Source organism: Drosophila innubila (assembly GCF_004354385.1).
Source record: "Drosophila innubila isolate TH190305 chromosome 3R unlocalized genomic scaffold, UK_Dinn_1.0 2_E_3R, whole genome shotgun sequence".
NCBI classification, from domain to species: Eukaryota; Metazoa; Arthropoda; class Insecta; order Diptera; family Drosophilidae; genus Drosophila; species Drosophila innubila.
In genome coordinates this window covers 30,310,811-30,321,089 of record NW_022995380.1, presented here as the reverse complement: position 1 = coordinate 30,321,089, position 10,279 = coordinate 30,310,811, and the positions used below count along the sequence as shown (strand labels likewise).

Below are 10,279 nucleotides of genomic sequence, written 5' to 3'. Positions count from 1 at the left end.
AGCACACCTTGAACCGATGTCAATGGCACTGGACGATCCAGTTCATGGATCAGCTCATCTGGTTCCAAATAGGAACTATCCGATTGCCTCCAATTGGCCAGAAGCAAACAGATTCCCAGGCACCAGGAGAATTGTGTTCTCTTGACTTTTCTGTGATAATTTAACTGATAATGTTGAATTATTTGATGCTCCTTCTCTGCCGTCTCCTCCGTCTCCCTCTCCTTGAGCTGCTTTAAGCTGAACTCGGTATACATCGCTCTCTTTCACTCGCACTTGCTCTGCCTCTCTCTCTCTCTCTCTCTCTCTGGTTGCTTGTTAAATTTGTTACTTTTTTGTGCTTGTTAATGGAAGTTGACTTTTCTCATATTCTCATACGTATTAACTCTTTATTGCAGTTGCTTCCATTTGGCCAGATGCTTCTGACAACTTGTTGGCCATCTTTCCCTTGGGCATGAGTTGGACGTGGAGTTTCCCGATGAGTTTCCCAATGAGTTTTCCGACTGTAGACATAGCAAAGTGCAAGTGCAATCAATTCATGAAAATGACATGTTTTTAAATTACAATATAAACATAAATAGCTTCGGCTAGCCGAATATTAAATGCTTTTTCAAAAATTATTTTAGTTCGAAAATATACTATATATAGTGCTATTGATTATTTATATAGCGAAAGATTTAAACAAGACAATAGCTCAATTTAGCTTTATTCAAGAGCATCGATTCAGTTTTAAATATCTAAATGTCTATAGACATAATAAATAATATCCTAGCATTACACTCGAGAAAAAAAGAGCCGTCTTTTACTCTGAAAATTAGAAATTTGCTCATGATAGTTCCGAAATTGATTAAATAAATTTCTGACATCGAAGGCATAATATTTTATATTGTATCTAATTATAATAAATTTATAAATAAAAAATTCTCAATTTTTATTAATAAGAGCATCCCATACTTAATGCGTTACGTTCTATTAAATTGTTAGAGTATCCTTGTGGAAGAGTATAATAATAATTTTGGTATAATTTAAAACTTGTCATAATAAATCAAAATCACAGAAATGCAACTGACAATTTGCATTCTATATATTTATTTGTTTTCCACAGCAAAAATCGAGAACAAAATAAATTGCAATCAATATCCAAAAATTAAAGAAACTCATAAAATTCTACAAATATTAAGCAATTATTACAGGTGTCATGAAAACTATTGTAAATTGGAATTTTAATTACTATTTTATACTGGCTTAAAGGAAATTCTTTTAAATATAATTGACATGTTCATAAACATTGAAATACATATTTTTTAACAAAAATAACAGTTTATCAACATACAATATTGTATTTAAATTATTTGGGGTTAGCTAAGTTTTGATTTAGGCAAATTAATTAAATTTTATTTTTGACAGTAGACATTAAAAACAAAGTAAAGACTCAAATAATATGAAACAAATAATTAAATTCAAATAATAAAGAGTTAGCTAAAAATTGGTAATCACTTTGGAAAAATAACTTCTGCTTTCAATAGCTAAAAACTAGGTCTAAAGAGAAAACCTTTTTGGAAATTGCGATTACAATTTAGTTGAGGCTTTTGTGGATCTTAATAAATTATATGTTTTATGAAATACTCGTAGCTCGAATTAAGTGATTTATTGCTGCTGGCGTTTCTTTTTTTTCAATATTCGTGGCAATCGAGCGGATGTACAGTGGGCAAAATGATTAAATATGGGAATACAATGTATTAAGGCTTTGTGATGTATGAGTTCATAGTAAGCATGGAATACATGACGTTATTGCGTTCAATCATTCAATTTCTCATACCCATTTACCCGTTTCTCACATCTCAGATCAATCTCAACTGTCAACAAAATATCTTTAAAAATGTGAAGTCATTTCGCACTGCCAAAACTGACAGCAGCTCAGCCCGAAAATAACTTTGTTATTGGATTATGAAAGTGAACAGAACACACCTTCTTTTTTTTGTAGTTTCCCCTTTTCGCATCTTGACCATAAATTGGTGTCTGAACACATGAACATATGGTCAAAAGAACTACAATTTAGATACAAGCTGATAACATATTATATACTTGAATTATGGGTTACCACAAAAATTTCCAAGATTTTTAAGCCAATCAAGCATCCATCCATCCATCTACTGGCAATCAAAAGTTATGGTCATAATGCCCCTTTATGGACATTTAATATTAAAACTTAATTAATTACTACGATATTCGGATACATTCACAATTTGACTATTTAAATGTGACCTACGATTTCCAGTTCTCAAGACTAAGCACACAATCCATCCATCCATCTTAATAACTAACTAACTATGTAGCTATCTATCTGTCTGTCTGTCTGTCTGTCTGTCTGTCTGTCTGTCTGTCTGTCCGTCTGTCTGTCTGTCTAATGACAAAGGGTATTTGGCCAGTTATTCAGCATTTCATATTCAATTTATTTTTTATTATTATTAAATGGCAAAGTGAACCGGTTAGGTTTATACTCGTATTTCGAATACAAATCATAGATGACTGAACTTGAATTCTTGCTCATTCAAAATTCATTAGGTTTTATCTGTTTTTTTTTTTATTTCTTATTTTTACAGTCGCCACAAAGAGTGGAAAATACTAATAATAATGAAACAATAGCAGCGTTGATTTATTAATTATTTGTTTCGCATTTATAAACAATTTTAATAGCATAATGGCCTGATAACCATTCCTTTTATTTATTTCTTTTATGTTTTTAATTAGTTGGAATGATTCCAAAGGGATCAGAGAATTTGTGTTAATTTTGAATATTTCCATAGAGATAAAAGAATTAATTCAAGTAATTAACTAAATTGTTGCTTTAAATTTTCATCTTTTATAGTCTTAAATGTTTTCTAATCACACTCAAAATATTAGATGAATGTGGAATTGATTAGTTATTTATTTTTGTTTAATAAAAACAATTTAAATAGTTTAATAAACTGAAAAAAATTCTAATTAGATTGAATTCTAAAGGAAAACAGAAAATATTTCAAATTTTAAATTGATCAATAGAGAAAAATAAAATGTTAATAATTCACTCGATTAAATTGGCTGCTTTTATAGCGTTAAATATTTTCAAATTTTTCAAAAATTCCGCTAGTAATGTAATTATAAATTAATTATTTATTATAAACAACTTTAATAGCTTAATGAACTGAAAAGAATTGCCTTTTCTTTCATGTTTTTAATTAGTTTAAATATTTCCCTAGAGAAATTATGTTAATTCATGTGATTAAATAAATTGTTGCTTCAAATTGGCATCTTTTATAGTGTTAAACGGTTTCTAATCGAAGCAATTAAAAACACTTTACTCCTCACACCGCAAAGAAATCAGCCAAAATGTATATTTATTGCCTTGAGGTGTTTTTCACTTGGATTCTGTTACATCAAGGTGAGAATTTGTCTCAGCTTGAAAGCAGATCAAAAAAGATACTCATATTTGCATTTAAAATATCCATAACCAGAGGTGACAACAACAACAACAACAGCAACAACAACGGCGCCAACTACAGTCTGTCCTGGTTTGAGGAACATCATATGCATAGGCATATTTAATATGCAATCCACTCTATACTCATAACATATGAGAGGCTTTTTAGCTCCTTCAGTTGGCCAGGTTATAAGCAGGCGTGTCGGTCGCTTTGACGTCGCTTTGTTCAAATCGTTGTTGTTTATTTGTTGGCCATTTGCAACCAAACACCCCAGCCTCACTTCAAAATGCTACAAACCGGTTTCAGTAATTTTTTTTGTCGTTTTTTTGTCGTTTTTCTGTTTTTTTATATTTGAGAAAATTATATACAACGCTTAAAAATGCTTAAAAGATGTTTAGGTTGAGTGCTGGCCAGTCACCAAATGCCCCCCCCTTGGCCTCAGTTCCCCCTTTGTCCGCTCAGTGACCAGTCAACTATTCCCTGTGCCCAATTCCCCCCTTCTCCCCCTCAGCTTCGGTTTCTCTGTCGTGTTGCTAATTAAGATTACAGACATCGATACTTTTCGGTACGCAGTGGCACGTACAGATACAAACCCAAAATGTATATAGATACAAGTATTTACGCATGTATCTGCCTCTGTATATAATACATATATATACAACAGAATATAATAATTATCTCAGCAGTGCTAACAACTTAATACACTTTATTATGACGCCGATAACAAACATTTATTTTAGTCACTTATTAAGTTTAGTTTAAAGTCAATTTTATTAAGCAAACTTATTTTCACTATTCTTTCCGCAAAAAACTTTGTCTAGTCTTTAACTGAGTTTCCTCTTTTCATACTGCTTAAAATCTTATTTTTAGCTTTTTAGAAAGTAACAAAAAATTCAAAGTTTTTATATTTTTTATTTCCAAATCTATTGCATAACATTTGAATGAAATAAAAATCCCCGTACATAAAAACTGCTTAAAATCCTTTTTTAAGCGTTTTAGAAAGCTACAAAACATTCACAGTTTTCCTATTTCTTATTTCCAAATCTATTGCATTAAATCTGAGTGAAAATAAAAATCCCCGCGTATAAAAAAAAAAAAAAAATATATGTATATATGATCGAATTTTCTTTATTTTTTAAATAATATTATTTTAAAATTGGACAAATAAAAATAATGAACTAACTGTCTGTGTAGAAAATTAATATATTTTGTACAAATCCTATGATATTAACAAATCTATTGAAGATTCGTAAAGTATAATATTTCCGGGATTTAGTAAGTTTTAACAGAATGGATGTAAAAATATTAAAATTTCATATAGAGTTTAGCTACTTAGAATTTATTAGAATTAGAATAAATAACTTAGATAATTTGTCAAATTTCTTAAGTTACAGTAAGATATCCCTTAAAACAAGGAAACTATGACAGCTTTACCATAATGTTGTCTGATTTTGAAAAAACTTTTTCAGACTATGTTATTTTGGTTATTACTAAGATTTCTTAAGTTTCATTGAGTTATTTTTAAAGACAAAGAAGTTGTTCATTTCCAAAATAAAACATAAGTTTCATAAATCAGCTGCTGAGACAGATTGACTGACTAAGTTGAAATACCCTGGCAAAGTGTATAAAAAGGTTTTATGTGCTGGCCAATCCACAATCCACAATCCACTTGATATGGCCATCAAGGTGCTAAATCAACAGCTGACAGCATCCGAGGTTTTCTTGGCTTATTAATTATGTAGCTTAATTTGCGATTATGCAGATATGAGCATAAATTTTCAAGAGTAGCATAAGTTTTGGGTCTGATAACTCACCGCAAAAGTTCTCCAAGTTAATATATGTGCATACGTTGAATTCATTCAATATTCCATGTTGTTGTTGCTACAGTTTTTTTTATTGTTATTAGCTTGGCTTTAATGGATGAACTGTTTTGTTATGTTTTGTTTGACTTGAGACTTTTTACTGCCAACAGTTGGTTAGCTTTAGTTTAAGTTTCAAATCAAATACGCGACACGCTGTCTGAGTTGATTTTGAATCTGTATTCGGTATTCAAAAGGAAGACACTTTTATATATAATTTATATATATACTATATATCAATGGATTTTTTTTGAAATATATGAGCTGCCTTAATGAGACACTTCTTCACTTAATTGGCCAAGATTTATGCTTTGCACTTTTGGCTCCAACTCATACTCATATTCACATTCTTATTCATTTTGCACCATTCACTAGACTCGTTTGTTCGCTTCTTGTTACTATTTACTGCCAAGTGTAATCAAGTGACATTAAAGATCTCTCGAATCTCTCGAATCTCTCTGCCGTTTTGACAACTATTACCATAACAAATCAGCGCCTGTCTCTGACAGGCCAATTGAACCAACAACAACAACAACAACCACCACAATAACAACGACAACAACAACGACAATGTGAAGAAAAAAAAATATCAAGAAAAATAGGTTCTATTCGATATGTCGCAGATTTGATGCACTTGCAGAGTGGTTTATTCCAACTGATTGTTCCTACGGCAGCTTCATGATATAATAGTTCTGCAAATCTAGGACTATACCAAATACACAATCTGTAAGATTGGTTAAGATATCTCAAGAAACAACAAAGTTTTTCACAATAAAACTTAATTTTTGACTGTTTTGTATATAATAATATATATAATATAGTGAACCGTATTTAACCAAATTCGATCAGGACTTTTAAGATACTTTCAAATGCCTTATTTGTGAGTTTGGTTTAGATATCTGTAGAAATAATCAAGTGTTTCATACTAAAAGTTAATTTTCTATTGATCGTTTCTATGACAGCTATATGATATAGTATACCGATTTAATTAATTACCAAATTTGGTCAAGATATATAATATAAGACTAAATCCATAATATGTGTGTTTGGTTAAGATTTCTCAAGAAACAATAAAGATTTTCAGCCTTAAAGTTAACTTTTATTAAATCGTTTCTATGGCAGATATATGATATAGTAGTCCGATTTGATAGCAAATTTGTCAAAATGTATAAAATTATTTGAAGTAAACAATCTGTGAGATTGGTTAAAATATTTTTAGAAACAACAGATTTTTTCATATTAAAACCTAATATTCATTTTTTCGTTCTTATGGAACTATATGATAAAGTAGTACGATTTCAGCAAAATTTGGTCAGTATGCACAAGTTAATATAAGAAACATAATTTATGAAATTAATTGCGGTATCTTAAAAGACAATAAAGTTGTTCATACTAAGGGTTGATTTTCGAACATTTATTTCTATATATGATATATGATATAGTGATTTTTTTTAGTTAATTTTAGCATATGTACTAACTGCAGTAATAAGGCGCAGATATTAAGATAGCTTTAAAAATAAGAGACCAGACGGCAAAGAAACAAAAGTACAGTGGGACAGACAGACGGATTCAGTTTCTCATCCTAATCCAGCAAATATACATATATATATATTTATGGAGTCTGCCACGCCTATTTTAATGCGTAACACACTGCGGGTCAAAATTATAAAACCCTCTGCAAGGGTATAAAGCTCCGTACACGGCAAAACTGTCGAAAAGAAGAGGGGTAAAGAGCAGGGGTGAGGGGGAGGCGGTATATTGGAGGGGGGAAAGCCAAACAGTCACTGTTGCCGTAACCGTTACCGTCAACCGACGCCAAACAAGCAAAGAGTCAGCAAAGAGGCAGAAAAAAGGTGCAGGGAGTCAGGGAAAAGAGGCAGGAAAAAGGAGGTAGCCGGTAAGGGGGAAAGGGGTGGGGGCTAGTAGGGTGACAGGAGCTGGAGCTGGAGCTGGAGCTGAAGCCACACGTTCCACGGGCCGTGCTTTGGGCTTATCCTTGTGTCTGTATAGCTCCGCTTTTTATGCCACAGTCGTAAATTCCAATTATCGACGAAGTCGCGACACGGCAGCAGCAAAGCAGCCTTTTTAGCCTGGCCAAGACCAGAGCTGGCTAAAAGCCGGCTTCAACTCGCACTCAACTGAACTGTAGCGATTTTCAAAGTCACAAAAACAAAACACGGCATTGCTTGTTGTTGTTGTTGTTCTTTCATTAATATATTTAAATTTAGCGCTTTTCATTTGATTTATTTTTTTGGTTGAGGTAATCCTTGTTAAATTTATTCTCGCTGGCACTGTATGAGCATAGTTGGCACTTTAAACACTCAATTCAAGCTCTTCAAGCATATATTAATCTTATTAATATTTTATTAATATTTGTATGCATTTTGTAATGCATAAATCATGAAAATTTATTATTACATTTTCACGGGTTTTATTTTGTTAAGCACTTCAAAGTGACCAGAAATGGCAGAAGTCACAAATATCTTCACAAATTTACACACACATATAAAAGCGCGTTTGTATGTGTGTGTGCGGGTGTGTGTGTGTGTATTGATGTGTGTGTGTGTGTGTGCGATGCTTTAAACGGATAAACTAAAGCGTACGCATTGGGCTACATTTCAGCGTTTTTGAATATATTCTCACTATTTGACAATTCACGGCATTCACAGTGTCCGTTAGCAACATGTGTACCGTTATAGCTTCGCGTATCTACTGGATACACGACTCAACTTCAACATCGCACTCGTCGTTCCAATCGTTTCGTATCTTCGTCTGCTGCGGCAGTCGCGATTTCTTCTCCGTCCCCGACAACGCTTTGATTTTTCGAAATTCGAACTTCTATGCTCTCTTCAACCGAAACAGAGAGAGAGAGAAAGAGAGCGCGTGAGTACGAAATACTGACAGGCAGCCAAAGAGTGAAATGTGTGTTAAATTTGCAGCTGCATTTTGGCGGGCAAAAGATACATTACAAAATCAAAGACTTTATAGTAAAAGATAAATTTTTTTACTAAAATAAATATTTGAACACACAACTGCTGAAATTGCTTGTAAATATATAATTTTACATTTAAAAAATACACTTGTTATTTCAATTTGCATCTGAGATACATTTCAATATCAAATTAAGAAAATATTTACTTAAGAAAATATTCTAGATACATTTTGAGCACACATTTGCTGAAGTTGCGTGTGAGTTTAATTTTACAACTCACAAATACACTTGTTACTTCAGTTTACTTCTGAGATACATTTGCACTTGACAGCTACTTGAAAAGATACATTACAATATCAAAGTACTCAAAGCAAAAGATGCTGTTGTTAGTTAAAATAAATATTTTAGATACATTTGTGAAGTTTTCAACGCTTTGGTTAAATTTAAAATTTCATATCATTTATTTTTATTTTTTTTTATATAGATAAAATAAACTAATTCACTGATATGTTAATACTAATACTGTTTAAATTGCATTCAATTGGAACTCTTTTAAATATAATCCTAAGTCTTACAGATTCACTTGTTACTTGCTGTTCGTATCGGAGATACATTTTCACTTGACTCAAAATACTTATTAGCCAATAAATTTTTAATAATATGCTTAAATTTTGAGTACTTAAATGCTTAAAAAATAAACCTAATAGATACACTTGCAAGTTCATTGTGAATTTTTTAAATTAATATGCATTTTGTGACTACATTGTAAATTACTTCTAATTTTTATAATTTTTTTACATTTTTGTTTTAACTAAAAATTATACTTAATTTTTTATAATCGCTAATATTATTTATTTGTATACTAAAGATATTATAAATACTGATTGCTTTATTTTTTTCATAACTCCAGCTTATAGTAATAGTAACATATTCCAAACTCTTCTCTTATGTTAAAATGCTCCAAGAACTGTTTTGATTTTTCGAACTTGAAAAAAGAGCGAGAAACAAACACGAACATAACAGAGACAAAGAGAAAATCGACACGAAACTTGGCGATATTCGAATTTATAACAGAGTTTGAATATCGTAAGTAGCATAACAGACTGTTAATGCGCTGTTAAACTGCAAAGAGTCTCTATTAGAAATGATTTATGTATTTTATGTTAAGTTCAAATGTCTGACAATTATTGAGGTTGAAAAACTATGAATAAATTACTAATAAGTTTTAGAAAACTTTAACTTAACATGTGAATGTATTGCGATAATATAAAACTATATTTGATGAATTTTTGTATTTCAGTTATCAAATTTTTTCTTCGAATTTTCATATTACATTTTTTTTCGAAATTTCTAAAGTTGAGAGTTTTCTGAGTGGCATCAATCAATGAATATCTAGATGCATGTTTCTATAAACGAACATAAATAAATGTGGAATTAATAAATGACTTTCCAGCTATAAATTTCCATATCTATAGATCCTATGATTGTGGCATCAATCAATAAAGTGAGCTCGATGAGTAAATACGAATAGATACTTCAACTTTTGAAGTTGATATTCATATTCATATTGCATTTTACATTTTTTTCCTTGTTGTTGTTTTTGTTTTCGTTTTCGTTTTGGCCAAGAAAATAATTCAGTTAAATGCCAGAGAACAGATGGTATTCCTCATGTGTGGCTTTGTTGTGCCTTATAAAGTGATTGATGTGCCATATTCACAAGATTTCGATATTTCGAAGGGAAGTACTAAAGAATGAGTTTACGCGCCTCTTTCTCTATGAACTGCCTGAAGTTGGGGAAGTAGAGAAATGGTAGGCACTGTGGCCACCCATATAATGTTGGAGTGCAATCACCTGGTCTACAATCGAACATCGTGTGCATTAAATCGTTATCGTAACATATACAAATTAATGCAAACAAATACACGAGTCTTTCAGATAATTCTTCCTTTTCTTCTTATTCTTCTTCTTTTTAGTTCCTCATTCCCCGCGGTGCAATTGTTGTCAATAGTTACGACTTTCTGATGTGCCAC

At 31.4% G+C, this 10,279-nt stretch overlaps 2 long non-coding RNA genes across 2 annotated transcripts; both read right to left on the bottom strand.

The window, feature by feature from the left end:
• Window positions 1–199: 199 nt before the first annotated feature.
• LOC117792054 lies at window positions 200–5,488 on the bottom strand. The gene is made up of 2 exons (XR_004618139.1): window positions 5,273–5,488; window positions 200–500 (listed from the first exon to the last, which is right to left on the bottom strand). It is a non-coding gene; the product is annotated as an uncharacterized LOC117792054 (long non-coding RNA).
• A 186-nt stretch (window positions 5,489–5,674) lies between these two features.
• LOC117792055 lies at window positions 5,675–8,029 on the bottom strand. Its single transcript, XR_004618140.1, has 2 exons — window positions 7,961–8,029; window positions 5,675–5,722 (listed from the first exon to the last, which is right to left on the bottom strand). It is a non-coding gene; the product is annotated as an uncharacterized LOC117792055 (long non-coding RNA).
• Window positions 8,030–10,279: the final 2,250 nt, after the last annotated feature.